This window comes from Hyaena hyaena, unplaced genomic scaffold, assembly GCF_003009895.1.
Source record: "Hyaena hyaena isolate Hyena2069 unplaced genomic scaffold, ASM300989v1 scaffold_210, whole genome shotgun sequence".
Classification (NCBI taxonomy): Eukaryota; Metazoa; Chordata; class Mammalia; order Carnivora; family Hyaenidae; genus Hyaena; species Hyaena hyaena.
This window is the reverse complement of record NW_024080841.1, coordinates 2,472,214-2,498,574: the sequence shown is the minus strand read 5'-3', so window position 1 is coordinate 2,498,574 and position 26,361 is coordinate 2,472,214. Positions and strand designations below refer to the sequence as shown.

Below are 26,361 nucleotides of genomic sequence, written 5' to 3'. Positions count from 1 at the left end.
CCCCCCCCCCCCCGGAGCTCCTGGGTGGCTCAGCCAGTTAAGCATCCGACTCAGGTCGTGATCTTACAGTTTGTTAGTTTGACCTCTGTGCTGGCAGCATGGAGCCTGCTTGGGACTCTCTGCCTCCCCCACCACTTGCACTGTCTCTGTTTCTCTCAAAATAAAAAACTTAAAAAAAAAGAAAAAGAAGGGAATAGACTTTTTCTAATTACCAGTGTACTTTTTTGGGAAACATTTAAGCAGATACCATTATCTTTTTAAATTCTGTCTTTAAAATTTTTTTCTTTTATACTCTCTACTTTCTCATATTTATATTTTCTATTCTATCTGAATAGTGACAAGAGATGTTTAGAGGCACAGGTCTTCATAAATCTTGTGTGTGTGCAATAGAATCCATCAGAATACTCTTTACCCTCAGGTGTTAAAAAAATTCTCATTCTAAAACTAATCAAAAATATATATTATCCTAAACTTTGAATTATTCAATTATGTAAAAACAAAATATTATTTTTATTTTTTATTGTGGTAAAAGGTACATATATAAAATTTATCATTTTAACCATTTTAAGGTGTACAACTCGTTGACCTTAAATACATTCACATTGTTGTGCAGCCATCATTACCATCTAGCGCCTCTGTAACTTTTTTTCATCTTCACAAAATGAAACTCCACACACATTTGATGTTAATTTTTCATTAACTTCATCCCCCTACCCCTGACAAACAGGTGTGTCAACTCCTGCCCCTCCCTCCCCCACTGTCCTTGTATCTGCATTAATAAGAACACTCAAAGGGTACACAGGAAACCAAGAAAAGTGATTATAGGGGTAGGAAGGTGGGAGGGCAGTGGTTGGAATGAGCTTTCTCAATTTTTGCCCTTTTGTGTGTGTGTATGGTTATTTATTTTGAGAGAGAGAGCAAACACAAGCAGGGGATGGGCAGAGAGAGAGAGTGGGAGAGAGAGAATCCTAAGTGTTGGCAGTGTGGAGCCCAATGCAAGGCTTGATCTCACAAACTGCAGGATCATGACCTGAGCCAAAATCAAAAGTCGGATCCTTAACTCACTGAGCCATGCAGTTGCCACTCAATTTTCGCCTTTTAATATAGTTCTGATTATTCAAAAAGATGTGACTCTATTGCCCAATGAAAATAAAATAAATTGATACTGCAGAAGGAAAAAAAAAATCCCCCATCCTTTTGTGATTGATTTATTTTACTTAGCATAATGTCTTCAAGGTTTATCCATGTTGCGGAATGTGTCAAAATATCTTTCCTTTTTTTTTTTTTTTTTTTAATGTTTATTTACTTTTGAGGGGGCGGGCAGAGAGAGAGCGGGAGACACAGAATCTGAAGCAGGTTTCAGGCCCTGAATTGTCAGCACAGAACCCAACACAGGGCTCTAACTCACGAACCATGAGATCATGACCACTTGACTCACTTGAGCCACTCACGTGCTCCAAAGTATCTTTACTTTTCAAGGCTGAATAATATTTCAGTGTATGTATGTGCCACATTTTGTGTGTAAATTTAATCTATCTGTGAACACTTGGGTAATTTTTCAAGTGTCCTTTTTGGCTCTTGTGAATAATGTTGCTATGAACATGTATATATTAATGTGTTTCAGTTCCTGCTTTCAGTTCTTTTGGGTATATCTGCAGAACTATTATTCCTGTATTATACAGTAATTCTGTTTTTAATTTTTCAGGAAACACCATACTGTAATCTATGTAATCTATGCATTAATTAATGGCTGTACCATTTTACGTTCTCACCAACAGTGCACAAGAGTTTCACTTTCTCTGCATACTTGGCAACATTTGTTATTTCCTATTTTCTTTTTTTTCATAGTAGCCATTCTAATGTGTATGAAGTGGTATTTTGTGGTTTTCATTTGCATTTCCCTGATTATTAGTGATATTGAACATCTTTTCACATGCTTATTGCCATTTGTGTATCGTTGGAGAAATGTCTGTTCAAGGTCTTGCTCATTATATAATTGGGTTGTTAATGTTTTTGAATTGTAGGAGTTCTTTATATAGTCTGGATATTAACTCATTATCAGATACATGATTTGCAAATATATTCTGTCATTTTGTAGGTTGCTTTATTACTCCATTGATAGTGTCCTTTCATGCACAAAAGGTTTAAATTTTGATTAAGTTCAGTTTATTTTTTCTTTTGTTACCTGTGCTTTTGTTATAGCTGAGTCCATTGTCATGAAGTTTTTCCCTTGTTTTCTTCTAAGAGTTTTTTTTTCATAATTTTAGCTCTTGTGTTTAAGTCTTTGATCCATTTTGAATTAAATTTTGTATATGGTGTGAGGTAAAGGTCCACCTTCATTCTTTTGCTTGTGGTAATGTAGTTTTCCCAGCACCATTTGCTGAAAAGACTGTCCTTTTCCCCATTTAATGGACTTGGCACCCATGCTAAAATTACTTGATCATATATGTATGGAAGGGTTTATTTCTGGGCTCTGTTCTATTCTGTTGGTCTGTATATCTGTCTTTATGGCCAGTTCTACACTGTTTTGATTACTGTGGCTTTTGTAGAAAGTTTTGAAATCAGGAAATGTGACACTTTCAATTTTTCTTTTTCAAGATTGTTTTAGTTATTCAGAGTCTCTTGAGATTCCACATGGATTCTAGGATGGGTTTTTTTTTTTTAAGTTTATTTATTTTATTTTGAGAGTGAGAGAGAGGGGGGCAGAGAGACAGAGAGAGATCCCAAGCAGGCTCCACACTGTCAGTGCAGTGCCTGGCACAGGGCTTGAACCCATGAACTCTAAGATCGTGACTTGAGCTGAAATCAAGAGTAGGACACTTCACTGACTTAACCACCCAGGTGCCCTAGGACAGATTTTTTAATCTATGAAAAACATTGTTGGGATTTTGATAGGGATTATATTCAGCATATTATTTTGAATTATATTGAATCTGTATATTGCTCTATGTAAGTTTTAACAATTAAATCTTCCAGTCCATGGACACAGATTATATTTCTGTTTATTTGTTTTGTCTTTAATTTTTTCAGCAGTGTTATAGTAGTTTTCAGTGTATAGATCTTTTGGCTACTTGGTTAAGTTTATTCCCAAGTGTATCATTCTTTTTTATGCTGTTGTAAATGGAATTATTTTCTTAATTTCCTTTTTGGGTTGTTGTTATTGTATTAAAAAAACAACTAAATTTTTTCTTTTTAAAATTTTTATTATTATTTTTAATATAGTTTATTGTCAAGTTGGTTTCCATAACATCCAGTGCTCATCTCAACAAGTGCCCTCCTCCATGCCCATCACCTCCCTTCCTTTCTCCTCCACCCCCCATCAACCCTCACTTTGTTCTCAGTGTTTAAGAGTCTCTTGTGGTTTGTCTCCCTCTCTCTCCTTACCTATCTTTTCCCCCTTCCCTTCCCCTATGGTCCTCTGTTAATTTTATACTGTTCTATATATGAGCGAAAACATATGGTATCTGTCTTTCTCTGCCTGACTTATTTCACTTAGCATAATACTCTTGAGTTCCATCCATGTTGCTATAAAGGGCCAGATTTCATTCTTTCTCATTGCCAGTAGTATTCCATTGTGTGTGTGTGTGTGTGTGTGTGTGTGTGTGTGTGCGCGCGCGCGCGCATATGTATATACACCACACCTTCTTGATCCATTCGTCAGATGATGGACATTTAGGCTCTTTCCATGATTTGGCTATTGAAGAAACAACTAATTTTTGTGTATTGATATTGTATCCTGCAAGTTTGCTGCATTTATTTATTAGTTCTAAAATGTATAGGGTGTGTGTGTATTATCTTTGGGTTTTTCTACTTGTAAAGTCATGTTGTCTGTGAACAGAGCTAATTTTACCTTCCAGTTTGGATGCTTTTCTTTTGCCTATTAGGTTTAACTGATGAAGAAATTAAATGGGATATGATATTAGTTGATTTAGAGACCTTTTATCCCAAAAACCTACTATGGAAAATATATCTTGAAAGTTTTCCATGTTGTTCTGTTGGAAGGCTTGGGGTTTTTATTTACAAAGTGTTAAAGACTGCCTACATTGAAAAGAAAATATAACTCAGTTTATAGACTTAAAACAAGGTTTGTTTTTGTTTTTGTGTTGCTGTCTCAGAGAAAGCCTAATCACATATGCAGTTGTCTTCCAGTCCCTGACTTTTTGCACACCTTTTGTGTTTTCTGCTGCTTTTAAAGGTAACTAATTAGCATCTAATTGTTCTTTGGAGTTTTTGTTGTTAAAGATATTTGTGTCAGAGATGCCTATAACTGACATTATAGATAATGTCATATATAGATCTAAAATGTGAAGTCATGAAAAGCACATTGTATACTGGAAATGAACTTTAATCACGTAGGTAAAATCTTAGATGAGGGAACTGAGGTCTAGAGATGATGTTAGCTTTACACAAGACTGTACAGTTATTATCAGAGCCAGAACAAAAACCTTTTTGGTGATTTTTCTCTCGTTCTGTCTACCTGAACCATTAATTACTGCAACAACCTTTAACCATCTTTCTGGATTTTAGACTCATTCTTTAATTTATTCTGGCTACTGAATCCAGAGCATAATATTTATAACATATGAATGTGATTTGTCATATCAGTGTGTCAGTTTTTCATTTATTAGCTGTTATGTTCTGGATAATATTAGTATTAAATACAGCTAAGTCCCTTACATGTGTTGTCTGATTTAATTCTTTAAACAGTTCTTTGCTATTGATCATCTCAGATTTATAGATGAGAAAGCTGAGACCAGGGCCTTAATGCAGGATTGTCTGATTTCAAAGTTTATGTTCCTAGGTACTACATTATGTTATTTAAGTAGGATATTCAAGACACCTTGTATAGTGATTCTTACCCACTTCTCTAGTGTTTGGTTGACATTTTTAACTGTAAGTTCTTTGAGGGTAGAGATCATGTCCCAGACTAAGCAGTTGCATAATATATAATAGATAGTAGGTAAGTGTTGAATAGATTTTAAGCAGTGAGTGACTAGCATAGGAGGGTGAAAACAGCCCAGTGTGGAAAGACATGAATATTACATTGGAAGGAAAAGATTGCTCTGATTGGCCATATACATCAAAGGTCTGTCTGGGGGTTAAAGCAAAATAGCGAGAGGTAATAGAATGAGGGAAATGAAATCCAGGGAGTTGATTAAAAATAGCAATTATTTGTTTTTTATATAATTAATTATATCACTGGATTGAAAGAAGTTGAAAGTGAACTCTCTAATTTAATGTTTTCAGGTCTTGTGTAGTTAAGAGAAGTGCCTAAAGACTAGAGACAAGGAAAGGTTACAACATTTTTCAAAAGGGTGGAAGAAGGAAGATTAATAAAGTTTGATGTGGTTCTCAAGTGAAATTCTAGAATAAATTATTTAAAGAGTTAACTTGTTTTCAGGACAGGTGAAGCACTAATCATTAAGAATTAGCCTAAATTCATTGAGCCTAACTCTTTATGTGTGAAGCTTGCCATCTTAAATGGATTCCAAGAGATTTAAGGCATACTCCTCACATTTGCTGATAGCACAGATATGGAAGGGATAATACATTCGCTGGGATGGGCTTGATTTTACTATAGTAATAGTGCCCAAATCTCAGCTTAAAATTAAGAGATTTGTTTTTTTAATATTTATTTATTTTTGAGAGACAGAGAGAGAGAGGAGAGAGAAAGTGAAAGTAAGTTGGGGACCAGGGGCAAAGAGAGAGGGAGATGGAGAATCCTAAGCAGGCTTTGTGCTGTCAGTGCAGAGCCAGATGCGGGGCACAGTCCTATGAACCATGAGATCATGATCTGAGCTGAAATCAGGTGTTGGATGCTTAACTGACTGAGCCACCCAGAGAACCCCAAAATAAAAGATTTATTTATTGCTTATATCACATGTCCATTCTCAGATCATCAGAGTACTCTGCTTTGTGTTGTCCTCATTCAGGAACCTGACCTGGAATTTTTAACTTGTGGAACATCAGCTTGTATTTGTGGTAGGAGAAAGGGAACCTGCTGAATTACTTATCAGCCCTCAAAGGCTTCTGTCATATGATTTCATCTCATGTGTAATTGATCAAAGCAGGTTATATGACACATCTAACTTGGGTATTGGGTCGGTAGGGAGATGTAATTCTACCATAACTTGGAAGGAAGAGACCCAGAAATATTGCTAACATCAATATCAACTAAGATGAATAAAGCTTCACGATGACAGATTAAGAAGCTAAGAGGATTGATCTTGATAGGCTGATTGATGGTGATCAGCTGAATCAAATGGAAATTGAATAGGGAAAAATGTAAGATCCTATCTTTCCATCCAAAAATTAGTTCCAATAACATATTGTTGATGGAAGGTAGCATGTGGAAGGTGGGATGTGGTGGGGTACTGGCTTATCAGCACATGTGACAAAAAGAAGCATCATGGTTGGTGCAAGGGAAATGACAAGGAGGCCACAATTCTCACTATTCCACACATGAATTATCACATTTCTGGCCATTGGTGCATGTTTAGAGGAGAGGTACACTTGAAATTGAGTATATGAAATGAACAGGGCAAATAGGAATGTATAGATGGGAAAATTATCCTAGACAAGGGAATGGGAGGCATCATGGCTGCCTCAAATATTTGGAGATGTGCTGTGCAGAAGCAGGAATGAACTTTTATCATATGTCACACTAAGAACTAGTGGGTGAAAACTGTAGGAAGTGATTTCAGCTCACTGTAAAGAATTCCCTGGTTTAGAGGTGGCATAGAATGCTTGGAGATAATCAAGCATCACATTGATTCTTCTGAATTTCTATGATGCTAAATGACCAAAGAATATCTGTTGATATACCAAGAACTTTCATAAACACTTTAATACAATGAGTGTGTAAAATTTAGGTAATTATTACTAAAAGTGAGATTTAAGGAATTAGTGAACTAATGAAACACATCTTTATACCTATTATATACTGGAACTATACTAGGAATTAGTGATTTTTTTTTCTTCTAAATCTTACTTTAGTCTCATTTTATAGATGAAGAAACTAATTCAGAGATTGTAATTTGCCCAGGTTTATTGCTGGCTAATTGATCAAGGAAGGATTTTAACCAGCATCTCTTTGATTCCCAAAACTGCTTTGTCTACCATCTCACTACAGTAGGTACATTGTTTTGCATACCTACCGTATTGGTGCCTTGGGAAACAGTACCATCTTACTTTTGGATTCCATCTCTCTATCTTTCTGTACCTCACACCACACGGTTCTAATGGGACTTGCCAGAGTTTTCCACGACTTGGTCACCTCCTACCTCCCTTCACGTAGGCCAATCAGAATTCCCTGGGAGTTTTTAACTAAAACCAGGGAAGAGAATCATCCTTCTTTGGTGATAGATGTAGAAAGATGCTGTACTTGAGACCTGTCCATGTTTGGCACCCTTTGAAGGAAGCTGGATTGCATTGACAGACAATGATTCCTACTGTCTGACAAGTGTCTTGGCTCTGTAAGTGTGTGGTTGCAGTTGTTCCTGATGCACATCTGCAATCCTTTCCTTGCCATGATTATTCCACCCTTCTCCAATGTGAGAGAGACATCCCTAGTAGCATTCAAAAAATTCCCATTTTGGATGCCTGGGTGGCTCAGTTGGTAAGTGTCCAACTTCAGCTCAGGTCATGATCACACAGTTTGTGGGTTCGAGCCCTGCGTCGGGCTCTGTGCTGACTGACAGCTCAGAGCCTGGAGCCTGCTTCAGATTCTGTGTCTCCCCTCTCTCTCTGACCCTCCCCTGCTCATGCTGTTTCTCTCTCTCTCTCAGAAATAAATAAAACATTAAAAAAATTTTTTTAAATTCCCCTTTTTTGCAGGAGCAGAAAGAATTGAGCATGACCTGGTTATTTTTGACAGATGAGAGGTGGCTATGGGGGCTATGTGCTGGGGAAACCCTCTGATAGGGACGAAATTAACGACCAAAGAAGACTGTCATTTCAGTGGCTCTTGAACGTGCAGTTTTTTGGCATGTGTACATATGTGTTGGGGAAAGGTGGAGTTGTCGGCAAAAAAATGGTGATTTTTTTTTAGAATTAATTTGTTAAAAGCCATTGGATCCATTTAACCAAATGCAGCCTGTGGTATAATGAAATCTTACAACAAAGGCAAAGCTCTCCTGGCTGAGTAGTGTTTGGAGCCCTGGCCGCCGCCTCTTACCTCCTTTTTTTTTTTTTTTTAATATTTTATTTATTTCTAGGAGAGAGAGAGAGACAGTGTGAGTAGGGGAGGGTCAGAGAGAGAGGGAGTCACAGACTGAAAGAGGCTCCAGGCTCTGAGCTGGCAGTCAGCACAGAGCCCAACGCGGGGCTCGAACCCACGAACCGCGAGATCATGACCTAAGCGAAAGTCGGATGCTTAACCGACTAAGCCACCCAGGCGCCCCTCCTCTTACCTCTTTTATGTCCTCTTCTTGGCTACTACCTGAGACATCTTGATATGATCTAGAAGGATTTTTTTCCCCCACCTTCCAAAGTCTGCTCTCTATTGGTTCTTAAAGATAAAAGAGACAGCAGCTACTCTGGGAATTGGTGGAGGAAAGAAAGAAAAAGATAGGGAAGGGATTTATTTATGTTTATTAGGTACTTAAAGTGTAGTGAGTACTTTATATGAATTTAAAGTGTGTGATATTATTCTTATTAACAGTTAAGGAGATTCAGGCTCAAAGAGATTAAGTGACTTTACCAAAGTCACAGGGCTAATCCTAGATATGTTTTAAGTCTAAAACTTGACCATTTCATATAACTACTGGAGAATGAATAGCTGTGCAGTTGTTCATGTATGTGAACCAAAGATCAGAGTTAGTTGCATCTGACTTAATCTAATAAATGACAGAGAGGCAGGGCAAAGGTTAGGAGCAGGAACAAGAGGAAAAATGATTCTATAAAGGGCTAAAAAGATAAGAACATTAAAATGATGGTAGTCAACATTAATAACTAACTGGATTATGTGCTCAGTGATACCCAGAAAGAGTATCTCCATCATACTTCTATACAAAGTGCTATATCAGTCAGACAGCCAAAGATGTAAGACCTACATCTTTGCCTTTAAAAATGAATGATTCTCAAAAGATAGAATTTTTCTCTACTTCAGAATTCATAGGAACAAACCTTTTTTTTCCCCAAATGGAATGAAAAGACGTGTGTGGAGTTTCTGAAGGGTGATGACCTTGGTAAGCATTAATAAGCATTAAGTAGAATAGAGGGTAAGGAAAGGACATTGTTTTCTTCCTTCCTTCCTTTTTTTGTTTTTTTTTGGAGGAGGGGGGAAATAAAGTCTCTCTTACGCTGATAAGCAGACAACCCTGAAAGAAACTAAAGAAACTAGTGTTCAGTTCTAAAACTTGCATTACCTTAATATTCAAACAACTGCCCCCCCCGTACTTGTATATATAAATGGCAGCTGGGGCTTAGCATATTTTTGTTAATTTTCTGAGAGCAGTACATTTCATACGGTGTTTCTCAGGGTTCTAAGGTCTCACTGCAGTGCTTTGTGATTGGAATTGGGAGTGATGATCTGATGGACCTCTGGGCCTGCATTCTTCTTCTTAGAGTTGAGTCTGTTTTGGTTGTCATCTGTGTATACATCTCATGAATGTGTGGGAAGGCAAAGGCATACACATATATATTAGATGAAGTCATCTGAAATTTTAGTTTTGATGAAAGGATACTCTCAAGATTCAAATTATATGTATCAGAACATTGTTGTCCAGTAGGGTTAACTCATTGTCTTAAGTGTTCTTACATGTCTTTTTCGAATTTGCAGTGTTTTTGCCTATAATTCTGTTTGGATCCAGTGTTAATGACTGTTGCAGCCCATGTCTGTGGAATTATTTTCAGTTGATGATTAGAGATGATGAATTTTAGACTTCATTTATAAGCTGCTAGCTTTTGTGTGATACACAAACAGTGAAAGTGACAAATTTGGTGCAGGTTGACAAGGATGTATCTTTTGTACATTGTGTTAATAATACAGATAGTACTGTGAATCAGATTTAATAATAGAAATGCAGAGCTTCTGGATAGAGGCTCCTCAGGCTTTGATTTTTACTATATAATTTTATAGAAAGGTAGCCTAAGTTCCCTAACTAGAAGGTGGTGTAATTGAACTTGAATTATAAGACAGACTAAAAATCAAGCTCATATTGGGGGGCTTTTTTTTAAAACTGTGATTTAGTGTATGTGCATAAACATTTCAACAGCATGGGAGATCCTAAAGAAAATGACTCTTAAGCATACCAGTCTTTCATAACATGTGAGGAACTCTCTAGTCCTAATTCCTGTGTATATGTATTATAGGTTTCTGTCCTCCCACATTCATGGTCTTAGTTCATGCTGCTGTCATATCTTACTTGGAATGATGTGGTAGTTTTCTGACCAGTCTATCCTTTTCCAGCCTTGACCCTATTTCAGTTTTTTTCCTTTGTTTGCTTTGTTTCTGAAATTCCACATGTGAGTGAAATCATATGGTATTTCACTTTCTCTGATTTATTTCACTTATTAGCCCTATACTGTCTAGATCCATCTATGTTGTTGCAAATGGCAGCAGTTTCTTTTTATTGCTGAATAATATTGTTTTATACACACACACACACACACACACACACATACATATACATATATACATATATATTCCACATCCGTTCATCAATTGGTGGACACTTGGGTTATTTCCATAGTAGTTTGGTTGTTGTAAATAATGCTGCAACAAACATAGGTGTGTAGATGTATCCTTTTTAATTAGTGTTTTATTGTTAAATACCCTGTAGTGCAGTCATTGGATCATAGTATAGTTCGGTTTTTACTTTTTTGAGGAACCTCCATACTGTTTTCCATAGTGGTTGCACTAGTTTGCATTCTCATCAGCAGTGCACGAGGGTTTCTTTCTCTTCACATCCTTGCCAACACATTGTTTCTTGTGTTTTTGATTTTTGTTATTCTGACAGGTATGAGGTGATATCTCATGGTTTTGATTTTCAGTTCCCTGATGATGAGTGATGTTGAGCATCTTTTCATGTGTCTGTTGGCCATCTGTATGTTTTCTTTGGAGATATCTGTTCATGCCTTCTGCTCATTTTTAAATTGTATTATTTGGGGGTTTTTTGGTGTTGAGTTGTGGAAATTCTTTATATATTTCGGACACCAACCCTTTATCAGATCTGACATTTGCAAATGTCTTCTCCCATTTAGTAGGTTGCCTTTTAGTTTTATTGATTGTTTCCTTCACTGTGCATTTTGATGTAGTCCCAATAGTTTATTTTTACTTTAGTTTCCCTTGCCTCAGGAGACATATCTAGAAAAATGTTGTTACAAACCAGTGTTAGAGAAACTACTACCTGTGCTGTCTTCAAGGATTTTTATGGTTCCAAGTCTCACTTTTAGCTTTTTAATCCATTTTGAGTTTTAGAAAGTGGTGTATTTTCATTCTTCTCGCATGTAGCTGTCCAGTTTTCCCAACACCATTTGTTGAAGAGACTGTCTTTTTCCCATTGCATATTCTTGTCTCCTTTGTTGAAGATGAATTGACCATATAATCATGGGTTTATTTCTAGGTTCTTTATTTTGTTCATTGATCTATGCGTCGTTTTTTTGTGCCAGTACCATACATAGTATTTTGATTACTGCAGCTTTGTGGTATGTCTTGAAGCCTGGAATTGTGACACCTCTAATTTTGTTCTTCTTTTTCAAGACTTCTTTGGTTATTTGCGGTCTTTTGTGGTTCCGTACAAATTTTAGAATTATTTGTGCTAATTCTGTGAAAAATGCTGTTGTTATTTTGAAAGGGATTGCATTAAATCTGTAGATTACTTTGGGTAGTATGGACATTTTAACAGTATTTGTTTTTCTAGGTCATGAACATGAACTATCTTTCCCTTTGTGTTGCTTTAATTTTTTTTCATCATTGTTTTATAGTTTTTAGAGTATTGGTCTTTCACCTCCTTGATTATTTCTGGGTTTTATTAATTTTGGTGCAAATGTAAACGGGATTGTTTTCTTAATTTCTCTTTCTGCTACTTCATTGATAGTGTATAGAATGCAACAGATTTTTGTATATTGATTTTGTATCTTGCAACTTTACTGAATTCATTTCATTGGTTCCAGTAGTTTTTTGGTGGTATTTAAGGTTTTCTATATATAATATCATGTCACTTGCGGATAGTGACAGTTTTACTTCTTCCTTACCAATTTGAATGCCTTTTATTTTTGTTGTTGTTGTCTGATTGCTGTGGCTAGGATTTTTAGTACTATGTGAATACAAATGCTGAGAGTGGACATCTTTGTCTTGTTCCTGATCTTAGGGAGAAAGCTCTGTTTTTCACCATTGAGGATTATATTAGCTGTGGGTTTTTCATAGATGGCCTTTATTACGTTGACGTATGTTCCTCTAACCTTTGTTGAGAGTTTTTATCATGAATGGATGTTGTACTTTGTCAAATACTTTCTCTGCATCTGTTGAAATGATCATGATTTTTAGTCTTTATCTTGTTGATGTCATGTATCACGTTGATCTGCAAATACTGAACCACCCTTGTATATCAGGAATAAATCCTACTTCATTGTGGTGAGTAATTTTTTTAAGGTATTGTGAGACACAGTTTGCTAATATTTTATTGAGGATATTTGCATCTGTGTTCATCAGAGATATTGGCCTATAGTTCTCTTTCTTTGGTACTGTCTTTATCTGGTTTTGGTACAGGATAATGGTTGCCTCATAGAAGGAGTTTGGAATCTTTCTCATCTATTTTTGGAAAATTTTGAAAAGAGTAAGTGTGACTCTTTAAATATTTGGTGTAATTCACCTTTGAAACCATCTGGTCCTAGACTTTTGGTTGTTCAGAGTTTTTTCATTAGTGATTCAGTTTCATTCCTGGTAATTTTCACATTTTCTTTATTTCCAATTCAGTTTTGGGAGGTTTTATGTTTCTAGGAATTTATCCATTTCTTCTAGGTTTGTTAGCATATAATTTTTCATAATCTCTTGTAATCTTTGTATTTCTGTGGTGTCAGTTGTTTCATTTCTGATTTTGTTGAGTCCTCTCTCCTCACTTTTTTTTTTTTTTTGATGCCTCTGGGTAATGGTTTATCAATTTTGTTGGTCTTTTCAATGAACCAGCTCCTGATTTCATTAACCTGTAAGAATGATCTTTCTTGATAATTTTTAAATTAGATTTCAGAATTAGATAATATTTTTTAATTTGAAATTTTCAGACACACAGGATAATATAAAATGTGATAGAAATCTAAATATCACCAGGAATAAACAGATATTAATACTTTATGTATTTCTTTTGTGTCTCTTTAAGAATAAAATAGTTACGTCTATAGCTGGAGACCCATTCCCATTTTTCCCTGGGTAATTGGCTCGAAAGTTTTTTTCTAAAACATTTATACTTATTTACATATTCATAAACAATATATGCTGTTATTTTTGTGTTTTCTAAACTTTTAAATGGTATATATGTCTTTTGCAATTCTTTTAAGAATTTATTTGTGTTGATATATTTGTTATAATTACTTTATATCTCCTACAACTAAACATTTTATTTCCTTAATACTGCAGTTAGGTAGTTTGCAGTTTTGAGCTACTAGAATAAGTGTTGTAGTAGATGTTCTGGTGTATATCCTTGTGTATATATCACAGTTTCTCTGAGGTCAGTGTGGGCAGTAGACTTACTGGGTCATAGCATATATACATATTTACCTCTTCTATATGATTTTTATTTTTCTCCCAAGTGGTTATACCAATTATATTGCCTCTTTCCTCTCACACTTGTTAATAGTTGTTTTGGTTTGACTTTGGTTTGTGAAGTAATATCTTATTTTAATTTGGATTTCCTGGGTTCCTAGTGAGATTGAATGTTTTCATGTGTTTTGACCAATTGGAAGGTTTTGTGTGAATCATCCATTTGTTTTCTTACAGTGTAGTTGTGTGTGTGTGTTCACTATGAATTTTGTTGGTTTTGCCAGGTAAACATCTCCGTATATTTCTACTCTTCACTTTGTTTATGGGGTCTTGTTCAGGACTTTTAAATTGCAGTATAATCATACTTACCAGTATTTTACATTCTCTTTTTCCTTTCTTATGTAAGTAACCCATCAGGGTTCTAAAAGTATTCATTTTTTTCTTAAAATTTGCAGTTTCTTTACTCATTTAGTTTTCTGATCCACCTAGAATTTTATTTTTGTCTGTGGTGTACTAAGGTCCAGTTTTTTTTAAAATTGACTTTTCCTTATCCTTTGTTTTTCTATAAACATTTAAAAAAATTTCAAATCCCCAGGAAAATTTTTGAGCTTAACCAGTATTCCATCGAAATTACAGATTTAACTTGGAAATTTGACATTGTACAATACCGAGTCTGGAAAAAGCAGATGATTCTCATGCAGCAGCTACTTCAAACCTTATGCCTGTAGCCTGCCCATGCATTTTCTCACAGTTGACATCAAACAGTATTAGCTTTACTTTCTCTTCATTAAATCTTGCATGAGTGTTCCTTATTGGCAGAATCTATCCTTGAATCAGTAGGGGGTGAGGGAGGGGTGCGAAGGAAGGGACTCTGGGAAATGAGTTCCAATGTAGTTCCAAACTTCTGCCCTGTGATGCAGAGGAGACAACAGAATAGGGTATTGATGACGCAGATTCCACACAAGCAAGCATAAACAAATATGTTCCTATTTTCCTCCCCCTATTAACATGCAAGGTGGCTTGATTGTTGTTTACTTTTCCCCTCAACTGGTATGTTTTGTAGATCTTTTTTAATGGGATGTACATTCATAGTTTTGCTAACTATCGTCAGCTGCCCTCTGCTGAGGTTTTATCAGTTTATATTTCCACCCATAGTGTGTCACTTCCATTGTTTTGTATCCTAACTTTACATCCTGCTCTCCTATTACAAATACCATTTTACCTTTATTTGATAAACTCCTTGTTGTTTAAAGACCATGAATTCATCCTGGCAGAAGTGATACCTGACAATATGCATGCACATGCATATGCTTAATTCATCTTACTCTGTTCTATTAGGATAGTTGTGCTTTCTCTGTGGTTATGTCACATGTTTTATTAATTATTTATAAACATTTTCTTTGTGCCCCTTTTGTAGGCATGCTTTTTTAGTTGTCAGTGTATATCCTTCTATCATAAACAGATTGGGTATGTGTTTGTCTCCTTTACTAAACTATAAATCCTTTAGAACAGTGCTGTGCTGTTTCTTTGTTGGCAGCACCTAACACATAATAACAACTCAGTAACTGTTGGAATGAATAACCCATAATTTTAAACAGAGGGTATATGCAGATTTATAAACTTTTTTCATTTAGCAAAATTCATTATGCTAGATGCTTTACATATATGAATATGACTCATTAAATCATTGTTTAGTCTTTTTGCTATTGAGTTGTGTGAATAAACTGGATACTAGACTCTTTCAGATACATAATTTGCAAATAGTTTTTCATTCTTTCAGGGCATCTTTCCACTTTTTAAAATAGTGTCCTTTGATGCACAGAAGTTTTAATTTTGGTAAAGTTCTATTTGTCAATTTGGTGTGATATCTAAGAAACCCTTGCCAGGTCTGAGGTGGTGAAGATTTACTCTAAAATTTCTTATAAGAGTTTTACAGTGTTAGCTTTTACATTTAGGTCTTTGATCTTTTTTGAATGTTACGAGGTGAGGCTCCAGTTTCATTCTTTTGCATGTGGATACCCAGTTGTCTCAGCACTGATTTTTGAAGAAACTGATCTCTCCCATTGAATAGTCTTAGCACCATTATCCAAACTAATTGACCATTAGAAGTAAGGGTTTATTTTCATCCTCTCAGTTACATTATGTTGACCTATGTACCACAGTGTTTTGATTACTGTAGCTTTGTAGTAGATTTGAAATCATCAAGTGTGAGTTCTTGTTTTCCAAGAATGTTAGAACTATTCTGAGTCCCTTGTATTTCCATATGAATTTTATGATCTGTTTTTCCATTTCTGTAAAAATATAGGCTGTTGTATTTTGATAGTAATGGCATTGAATCTGTAGATCACTTTGGGGAATATTTCCATTTTAACAATATTAAGTCTTCTAATCCATGAACCTTTTAGGTTTATTTATTTTGAGGGAGATACAGTGTGAGTACGGGGGGCAGAGAGAGAGGGAGAGAGAATCACAAGCAGCCTCCATGCTGTAAGCACAGAGACCAGTGCAGGGCTTGAACTCATGAAATCATGAGACCTTGACCAGAGCCAAAACTAAGAGTCAGAGGCTTAACTGGCTGAGCCACCCACGCGCCCCTCTTTCCACATTGTTTTATAGTGTTCTGTGTACAAGTCTTGCACCTCCTTGGTTAAATTTATTCCAGAGTATTTTGTGGGTTTTTTTTTAAATGCTATTGTTGATGGAATAATGTGTTTAAAAATTTTTTTTAATGGTTATTAATTTTTGAGAGACAAAGACAAGAGTGTGAGTGAGGGAGAGGCAGAGAGAGGGAGACACAGAATCCGAAACAGGTTCTAGGCTCCTAGCTGTCAGCACAGAGCCCAAAGTGGGTGGGGCTCAAACTCATGAGCCATGAGATCATGACCTGAGCCAAAGTCAGATGCTTAACCGACTGAGCCACCCAGGCACCCCAGTGGAATAATGTTTTTAATTTTGGATTGTTTATTGCTAGTGCATAGAAAAATCTGATTTTGTAAGTTGATCTTATATTCTGTAACTTTGCTGAATTTGTTCATCAGTTTTGACGGCGTTTTTTTTTTTTTTTTTGGAGATTCTTTAGGGTTTTCTGTATCTAAGATCATATCATTGGCAAGTAAGAGATAGTTTTACTTCTTCCTTTTTTAATAGATTTTTTTTTTTTTTTGAGAGAGAGTGAGAATGGGTGGGCACAAGTGAGGGAGGGGCAAAGAGAGGAGACAGAATCCAATGAGGGGAGAGAGAGAAGCAGGGCCTGTGCTTACCTGATGTGGGTTTTGAGCTCACCCGGAACAGGGCTCAAACTCACGAACTGTGAGACCATGACCTGAGCTGAAGTCAGAGGCTTAACTGGCTGAGCCACCCAGGCGCCCCTACTTTTTCCTTTTCAATTTGGATGTTAACTTTTTCTTGCTCAGTTAGGCTGGCTAGGATTTCCAGCATAGTATTGACTATAAGTGGCAAAAATGGGTGTCCTTGTCTTGTTTCTGATGTAAGAAGAAAACATTGAGTCTTTCAATATTAACTACGATGTTAATTGTGGGTTTTTCAATAGCACCCTTTATCATATCAGGGAAGCCCCCTTCTAGTTTATGAGTGCTTTTATCATGAAGGCATGTTGGATTTTATCAAATACTTTTTCTCTGGGCCAGTTGAGATTACTGTGTGGCTTTTCCCCTTCATCTATTAATTTGGTATATTATATTATAGTGTATTTATTTTCTTTTTACTATTTACCATGCTTGCATTCTTGGAATAAATCCCACTTGGTCATGGTTTAGAGCCCTTTTAATATGCTGCTGGATTTGGTTTGCTAATATTTTGTTGAGGATTTTGCATCTGTATTCATAAGTAATATTGGTCTGTAGTTTTTTTTCCTTGTGATGTCTTTTTCTAGCTTTGGTGTTCTAGTAATGTTGGCCTCAAAAAATGTGGCTATCCAGTTGTTTGAGCACTGCGTGTTGAAGAAAGTATGCATGTGTTCCCTCCCTTTCTGTATTGAGAAGGATCCACATTAACTTTCCTTTAAAGGTTTGGTAAGCTTCATCAGTGAAGCCTTCTAGTCCTGGGCTTTTCCTTGTTGGAAGGTTTTTGAATACTGAAACAATTTCTTTATCTGTTCCATGTCTGTTTAGAGTTTGTTTCTTCCTCCCTTAACTTCCCTTACTATATAGCTGTATTTCCTTATGATAGATCAGTATTATTTTCTTTTTTATTCCTGTAGATTTTATGACTATATATGCAAGTATTTCTCTTACTCTCCACCTTTTAAACAACAGATAGTATACCGGACCCACTTCTGTGCATCTTAATTGTTCTCTCTACTTCCAGTATCTTGATCATTCCCATCAGTACTTAAGGAGTTTTTACATTACTCTGGATGCTTAGTATTTTATTGTCTTATATCCTGTTCCCTGTTGACATCTAGGTTGTTTCTCATCTTTTGCTAATGCAAAACAATGTTGCAGTGAATACCCACCTACTATAGTGCAGTTGTGCAGATTTCATAGGTTATGGTTCTCCACAGGACACTTAAGACACCGTGTACAGTTCCATGACTTCTGACCAACTGGCTGTAAATTTGGAGTTTCCCACCACTTCCTCATGTTCAGTAATTTGCTAGAATGATTCCCAGAACTCAGGAGAGTGCTATACTTATAATTACAGTTTTGCTCTTACAGCAAAAGGAAGAGATGCATAAGAAGAGGTCTGAGAGGGTCCCAAAGTCAAAAAGTCTCTGTGTGCACCGGACAGGTCACCCTCTTAGTAGCTGATGTTCAACTGAGCTTCAGTGTCAAGTTTTTTTTATGGAGGATTCAATTTATAGGTATGATAGGTTGAATGATTCATTATGTGATTAAACTCAGTCTTTAGTCCTGTTCCACACAGTCAGCTGGTCAAGTTATTATGACATAGCTCACAGCCCAAACCCTCTTATCACATGATTGTTCATTCTAGCATGGCCAGCCCAATGTGGAACAATCTAGGAGCCTATCATGAGTTACCTCATTAGCATAAACCCAGATATGGTCTAGGGGCTCACCATGAATAACAAAGACACTTGTATCACTCAGGAGATTACTTGGTTTTAGAAGCTCTCAGGTACTCAGGATAAAGGTCAGACAAGGTTGTTGTTTTTTTTTTTAATTAACATGTATTACTTTCTTGCGCAGATACATCGACTGTGAGATAAATCCCTCTTTCCCCTCCCCCTTTCTTTTCCCACTTTCACATGATTTAACAATCAAAACCAAGGAAAGCTATACTTGAGAAGTCTTTCCCACTTTGAGCTCCACAAATAAAACTTGTCCAACCCACTCCAAATGAGTAACTGTGTTTTCCTCTGTATCCTTTATGTTTCTACATGTAAATAAAAGCAAATATATATGTCTTTTTCTCAACTGTATAGACTCTAATGTAACTTTCTTTTTTTATTTTCCACTTAAAAATGTGGTAATACATTTCTAGGACATATCAGTAGAATATGCTTTCACAGTTTGATTGTATATTGACAAATTGTTCTCCCACAGAGATTATATTAAAACATTATTTCTGTCTAGAATCCGGATAGTTTCAGACTTCTTGATCTTTGGCCAGTTTTAGAGTTGTTTGTGGTTTATACATGTAACTTTAATATGAATTTCTCTTATGAAGTTGAACGTCTTTATATGTTAGTACATTTGTGTTTCCTTTACTATGAATTGTTTCTATTCTTTACCTAGTTTTTAGTGGAATGATTTTTCCTGTTTAATGTTTTTAAATGGTTAAATCTATGAATGTATTATGGCTTTCTAAATTTTAGGGTCATCCCTATTAGATTATTTTAATGAAACTATTATGTGCCTTTTTCTTTTATACTTTCTGTTTTTTATTAAGATGTAATTTAGCTGTAGTAAAATTTACTTTTTTTAATGTACAGTTTTGTGAAATTTTACCAATGCATCTAATGACTACTGCAGTTGAGATATAAAACACTTCCATCATCCCTAAAAATTCACTTGTGCCCTTTTGTATTCGTTGCTTCCTGAGGAACCCAGCTCTTGGCAACAACTTTCTCTGTCTTTGAGGTTTTACCTTTTTTTTTTTTCCCCAATAGTTTATTGTCAAATTAGTTTCCACATAACACCCAGTGCTCATCCCCACAAGTGTCCTCCTCCATGCCCATCACCCCTTCCCCCCACATCCATCAGTCCTCAGTTTTTGTCAGCATTCAAGAGTCTCTCATGGTTTGCCTCTCTCCCTTTGCCCCACCATTTCCCCCCTTCTTCTCCCCCTTGTTTCTCAGTTAAGTTCCTCCCAATCCTCCTATACGTGCAAACATATGATATTTGTCCTTCTCTGCCTGACTTATTTCGCTCAGCGTAACACCCTCAAGGTCCATCCATGTTGCTACACGTGGCCAGATTTCATTGTTTCTCATTGCCATGTAGTATTCCATGATATAGATAAACCACATCTTCTTGATCCATTCGTCCGTTGATGGACACTTAGGCTCTTTCCATGTTTTAGCTATTGTGGAGAGTGCTGCTATGAACATTGGGGTACATGTGCTCCTGTGCATCAGCATTTCTGTATCCCTGGGGTAAATTCCTAGCAGTGCTATTGCTGGGTCATAGGGGAGTTCTATTGTTAGTTTCCTGAGGAACCTCCACACTGTTTTCCAGAGGGGCTGTACCAGTTTACATTCCCACCAACAGTGTAGGAGGGTGCCCGTTTCTCCACATCCTCGCCAGCATCTAGAGTTCTCTGATTTGCTCATTTTAGCCACTCTGACTGGTGTGAGGTGGTATCTCAGTGTGGTTTTGATTTGTATTTCCCTGATGAGGGATGCAGAGCATCATTTCATGTGTCTGTTGGCCATCTCGATGTCCTCTTTGGAGAAGTGTCTGTTCATGTCTTCTGCCCATTTCTTCACTGGGTTGGTTGTTTTTCAGGTGTGGAGTTTGGTGAGTTCCTTATAGATTCTGGATATTAACCCTTTATTTGATATGTCATTTGCAACTATCTTTTCCCATTCCGTCGGTTGCCTATTAGTTTTGTGGGTTGTTTCCTTGGCTGTGCAGAAGCTTTTAATCTTGATGAGGTCCCAATCGTTTATTTTTGCTCTTGATTCCCTTGCTTTTGGGGATGTGTCAAGTAAGAAGTTGCTGTGGTGGAGGTCAAGGAGGTTGTTTCCTGCTTTCTCCTCTAGGGTGTTGATAGTTTCCTGTCTCACGTTCAGGTCCTTTATCCATTTTGAGTTTATTTTTGTGCATGGTGTGAGAAAATGGTCTAGTTTCATTCTTCTTCATGTTGCTGTCCAGTTCTCCAAACACCATTGGTTAAAAAGGCTGTCTTTTTTCCATTGGATATTCTTTCCTGCTTTGTCAAAGATCAGTTGGCTGTATACTTTTGGGTCCACTTGTGAGTTCTCGATTCTGTTCCATTGGTCTATGTGTCTGTTTTTTTGCCAATACCATACTGTCTTGATGATGACAGCTTTGTAGTAGAGGCTAAAGTCTGGGATGGTGATCCCTCCCATTTTGGTTTTATTTTTCAGTATTACTTTGGCTATTCGGGGTCTTTTGTGGTTCCATACAAATTTGAGGATAGTTTGTTCTAGTTTTGAGAAGTATGCTGGTGCAATTTTGATTGGAATTGCATTGAATGTGTAGATAGCTTTGGGTAGTAATGACATCTTAACTATATTTATTCTTCCTATCCATGAGCATGGATTGTTTTTCCATTTTTTTTTGTCTTCTTCAATTTCCTTCATAAGTTTTCTTTAGTTTTCATCATACAGATCTCTTGTATCCTTGGTTAGGTTTATTTCTAGGTATTTTATGGTTTTTTGTGCAATTGTGATTGGGATCAGTTTCTTGATTTCTCTTTCTGTTGCTTCATTGTTGGTGTATAAAAATACAACCAATTTCTGTACGTTGATTTTGTACCCTGCAACTTGGCTGAATTCTTGGGTCAGTTCTAGTAGGCTTCTGGTGGAGTCTGCTGGGTTTTTGATGTAGACTATCATGTCATCTGCGAAGAGTGAAAGTTTGACTTCCTCTTTGAGAGGTTTTACCTTTTTCAGAATGTTGTAAAAAACTGAATCATTAATTATGTAGCCTTTCATTTAGCTTAATGCATGTAAGATTTATCCATGTTATTGGTATGTTCAGTCATTGATTGCTTCTTTTTCTATGACTAGGTTGTTTTCTATTACATGGATTTACCACAGCTTATTTACCCACTCTCTAGTTGAGGAATATTTGGGTTATTTCTAGGTTTTGGAGGTTATGAATAAAGCCATCGTAAGTGTTCATATACAAGATTTTTGTGAGCATAAATTTTTATGTTTTTGGTTTCATACCCAGGAATGGAATTATTGAATTATGTGTTAATTATATGTATAACTTTAAGAAACTGCCAAGTCATTTTCCAAAATGGCTGTACCATTTTGCATTCCCACCACTAGTGGATGAGAATTATAATTGCTTTGCCTCTTGTCCAGCATTCAGTATTGTCAGGTTTTGGGTTTTTTTGTGTTTTGTTTTGTTTTGTTTTGTTTTGTTTTGTTTTTTGAGAGAATGCAAGCAGGGGAGTAGGGAAGACAGGGGAGAGGGGAGGAGAGAGGGAGAGGGGGAGAGGGGAGGAGAGAGAGAGGGAGGGGGGGAGAGAGAGAGAGAGAGAGAGAGAGAATCTTGAGTGGGGCTCAATCCTACAACCCTGGGGTTGTAAGTCAGATGCTTAACTGAGCCATGCAGGCGCCCCAAGTCAGGTTTTTTTTCTAACCATTCTACTAGGTGTGTAATAGTATCTCATGGTGCTTTAATTTGAATTCTCCTAGTGTTTAATGTCTATATATCATCTTTTGTGAAGTGCTAAACTGTTTACATCTTTGCCCATTTTAAAAATTGGGCTTTTCTTTTAATGAGTTATGCGAGTTATTTATTTTGGCCATAAATCCTTTGTCAGATATCCGATTTGCAAGTATGTTCTCAGTCTGCAGCCTGTATTTTCATTCTTTTAATGTGATCTCTTTCAAAGAGCAGAAATTCTTTATTTTAATGATTTTAATAAGTCACTATGTTTATCTGTGGATTTCACTTTTGATATTATCTGCAAGACATCTTTGCCTATTCCAAGGTCACAAAGACTTCGCCCTGTTTTCTTCTAGAAATCTTATAATTTTAGATTGAATGTTTAGGTCAGTTTTATTTAAATACCGTGTTTGACATTAACTAGAGGTGTAAGTTTTTTGTTGTTTTGTTTTTTTCTTGCCACTGTCTTTTCTGGTTGTTCCTTCCAGACCACTTTCTGGGAAGATTATTTTTGCTCTGTTAAGTGTCTTTTGTGTCTTTTGTGTCTTTGTCAAAAATCACTTGACCTTGTATGTGTGCATCTGCTTCTGGACTCTTATTCCATTTCACCAAATCTATATGTCTGTCTTTCATAACACATTGTCTTGATTACTGTGGCTTTCTAGTAGTGTGAATCCTCAGACTTTATTCTTCTCTTTTAATATTGTTTTGGCTCTTCTATGTAAAATTTGCCTTTCCATATAAATTTTTAAATCAGTTTATTCATTTTTACAAATACCACTAGTATACTTTGATTGGGATTACATTGAAGGTGTAGATTAAATGTGTGGGAAAATTGACATTTTAACAATATTGAGTCTTTCAATCCATGAACGTGGTATCTTCATTTATTTAGGTCTTTGATTTCCTTCAGTATTTTATAGTTTTTAGCATACAGATTCTGCATATATTTTTAAAAATTTATAACCTTAGTTTATCAGTTTTTGGGGGTGCTTTTATAAATGCTACTGCTTTTAAAATTTTGATTTCCAGTTCTTTGGTAGTATGTACAAATATAATTGCATTCCATGACTTGCTGAACTTACTAGATACAGAAACTTTTTCAGAGATTCCATGGCATTTCCCACATAGATAATCATGTGTGCTAATACAGGTAGTTTTCTTTCTTTCTAAATTATATGCCTTTTATTTCTTCTTTTAGCCTTATTGCTGTGGCTGTGGCTTCCAATATGATATTGAATAGGATTGGTGAGAGCAGGCATCCCTATCTTTTTTCTTCCCCTCAAGGAGATATCAGTCCATTTCCTAGTACTTTTATAGCTCTTTTAACACATACATTTAAGTATAATGATCACGTAGCAAAAGAATGCTATTAATTTCTTTCCCAGATGGCTTCCAGTTTTCCTGGTACCATTCATGGACTAGTGCACCATATGTATGTATGTCCATGCCCCCCAACTCACGAACTTCTGTCAAAGCACTTAACTCCACTGCTTTGTTGTTTACTTTTTACTTGTCTTTTTATAGAAGATGAGCATTTTGGGGCGGAATAAGAAATGGTGCCTCCCCTCAAAAGAACTTATGTTGTAAATAATTGGTATTAGATTAGACCATATGAAATTACCATTTTTAATATGTAACCTGTAAAATTTTATGTCTAGTTGGAACCCACAGTAAAACAAGAAAAGAAAATGAAAATTCTCTTCTGCTGACAGGTCTAATTATCAGTGTGAGAAATGATAGTACATGAGAAATTGTTCATCACTGCTGTATGTTTATAAGCAAAGCCCAGAGCTGAATATACTGATATAACTGATATACAACCCCTGCCGTTGAAAGAGATACTTTCTCTGTGGAAAACGGTGTTATTACAATGTTCAAATGTGTTTAATTCTTTGGTCGATCTGTCATTATATTTGCAAATTTAATCTCAGTTTGAATCTACTTATGATCTTTGGTTCATGCGTCTCATTGTCTTGGACTATAAGATAAGACACTGGCAGTGATTTCTGTAAATTACTGAGAAGCTTGACATAATTTTATGTGTGATAATTTTATGTGAAAAAATACATACTTGTTCAGTATGATGTGACAATTACTTCAGTTACTTGGTATCTTGTAGATTTCCTTTTGAAATAACTTAATATTTTAAAAAAGAGGCATTAAAAAAACAAATAAAAAAGAGATGCATTAATGAAATCATAATGTAAAACTATTGTAGTTCCCTACTCCAATTTTTGGTGTAATTTTTTTATTGTAAATTATATATGGAGGAAAACTATTATATTTTTATGTTATATATATTTGTATAATACTTAGGCTCTTAAGCTGGTCTTTTACTGTTCTGTATTCAAGTCTGGAAAAAACAATAGATGAGAGACTAAACTTCATAAAGTCACAAACTACTTTTGTTCACTGTTAAATTCCTTGCACTTAGCACGTAAGTAGTTATTAACAAATGATTATTGAATTAGTATTGATTAGAGTTAGAAAATATAATTTTTACATGAAATATGTTGATTTTAGTTAGAAGTAAAAGTTATTAGAGTTGCATAGGTTTTGCGGTAGTTAAACTGTGTTGGTAAATCTATAGTAACAAGATTATTTCAATTAGGTAATCGGGAATTTGCTCAAGTTATTGTTTTGAGCTTGACTCTTAACTGGATTAAAATATAACTATTAAAACCTATAAAGCACCATGTTTTCATTTGAAGCTCTTATTTAAAATACATGACTTAGAGAAAACTACCTTTGCATTGGTAAGAATACGATAGAAGGACTCAGGAAATTTACTTTCCTTTGTATTTACTGCCACCAGATGGCAAACTAATAATATTACTCTGCCATTAACACTAGAAGACATACTAAAGGTAATGCCCCTTTAATATTGTTTTAACAGTGTTAATTTGTTCAGAAAGAGTTTTGACAAGGGAAGAGAAAACAAATTTTAATATGTTCAGAACTGTAGCTAGGGACTCCTGGGTGGTTAAGCATTTGACTTCAGCTCAGGTCATTATCTCACCATTTGTGGGTTAGAGCCCCGCATTGGGCTCTGTGCTGACTGCTTAGATCCTGGAGCCTGCTTCAGATTCTGCCTCAATCTCTCTGCCCCTTGCCCCACTCACACTCGTGTGCGTGCTCTCTCTCTCTCTCTCTCAAATACAAACATTAAAAAAAAAACAAAAAAAAAACCCCCCCAAAACTGTAACTAACCTTCTTCTAGCCAGAGTGAATAGAATGGTTTCTGTCTAAAAAGGCAAAGCAGAAATCACTATGAGAAGGATGATAAAAACTGATAACTCAGACCTAATAAGTATGTTTGACCATATATTTTTATAAAGGGAATTTAATTCTGACCTTTGTTCTTTCTAGGTTATAGTATATGAGAATGATGGCTCCTGAATATTTTAGGCCCAATTTTATAAACCATTTCACTAAAAATAACTATTAGGTTGTTTTGGAAAAATTGTTATATAAGAGTGTAAAGAAACAGAAGCAACTCAAATGTTCAGTCTTATGAAATTGGTTAAATACAGTAAGGTATTACTTTTTAATTTAATGTTACATAGTAATTAAAAGTGTAATAGAGGAATAAAGGTCCACATTGTTAAATGGAGAGAGATGGGTAGAAGCAAGATATTAAGCAGTATATTATTACAGTTTTTTAAAAAGTACATTTATCTTTGGGAGATACTATTGTGATTTCTTAAACTTATGCATTTCTAAAATGAACATGTTTTTAAATGTTCAGAAATTATATAGACTGATTACTTTTTTCTTCATAGACTGTTTCTTAGATTAAGATATTCCCATGGAAGCATTTATTATATATTCATTTATTATAGTGAATATATTTGAGTAGTTTTGGGT

The 26,361-nt window shown here is 35.7% G+C and overlaps 1 protein-coding gene across 1 annotated transcript in view; it reads left to right on the top strand.

Annotated features, from left to right (window-relative positions):
* The window catches only part of ANKRD28 (ankyrin repeat domain 28), a 206,487-nt gene that overhangs the window by 27,564 nt on the left and 152,562 nt on the right, over positions 1 to 26,361 (top strand). The gene's annotated exons all lie outside the window — the stretch shown is intronic.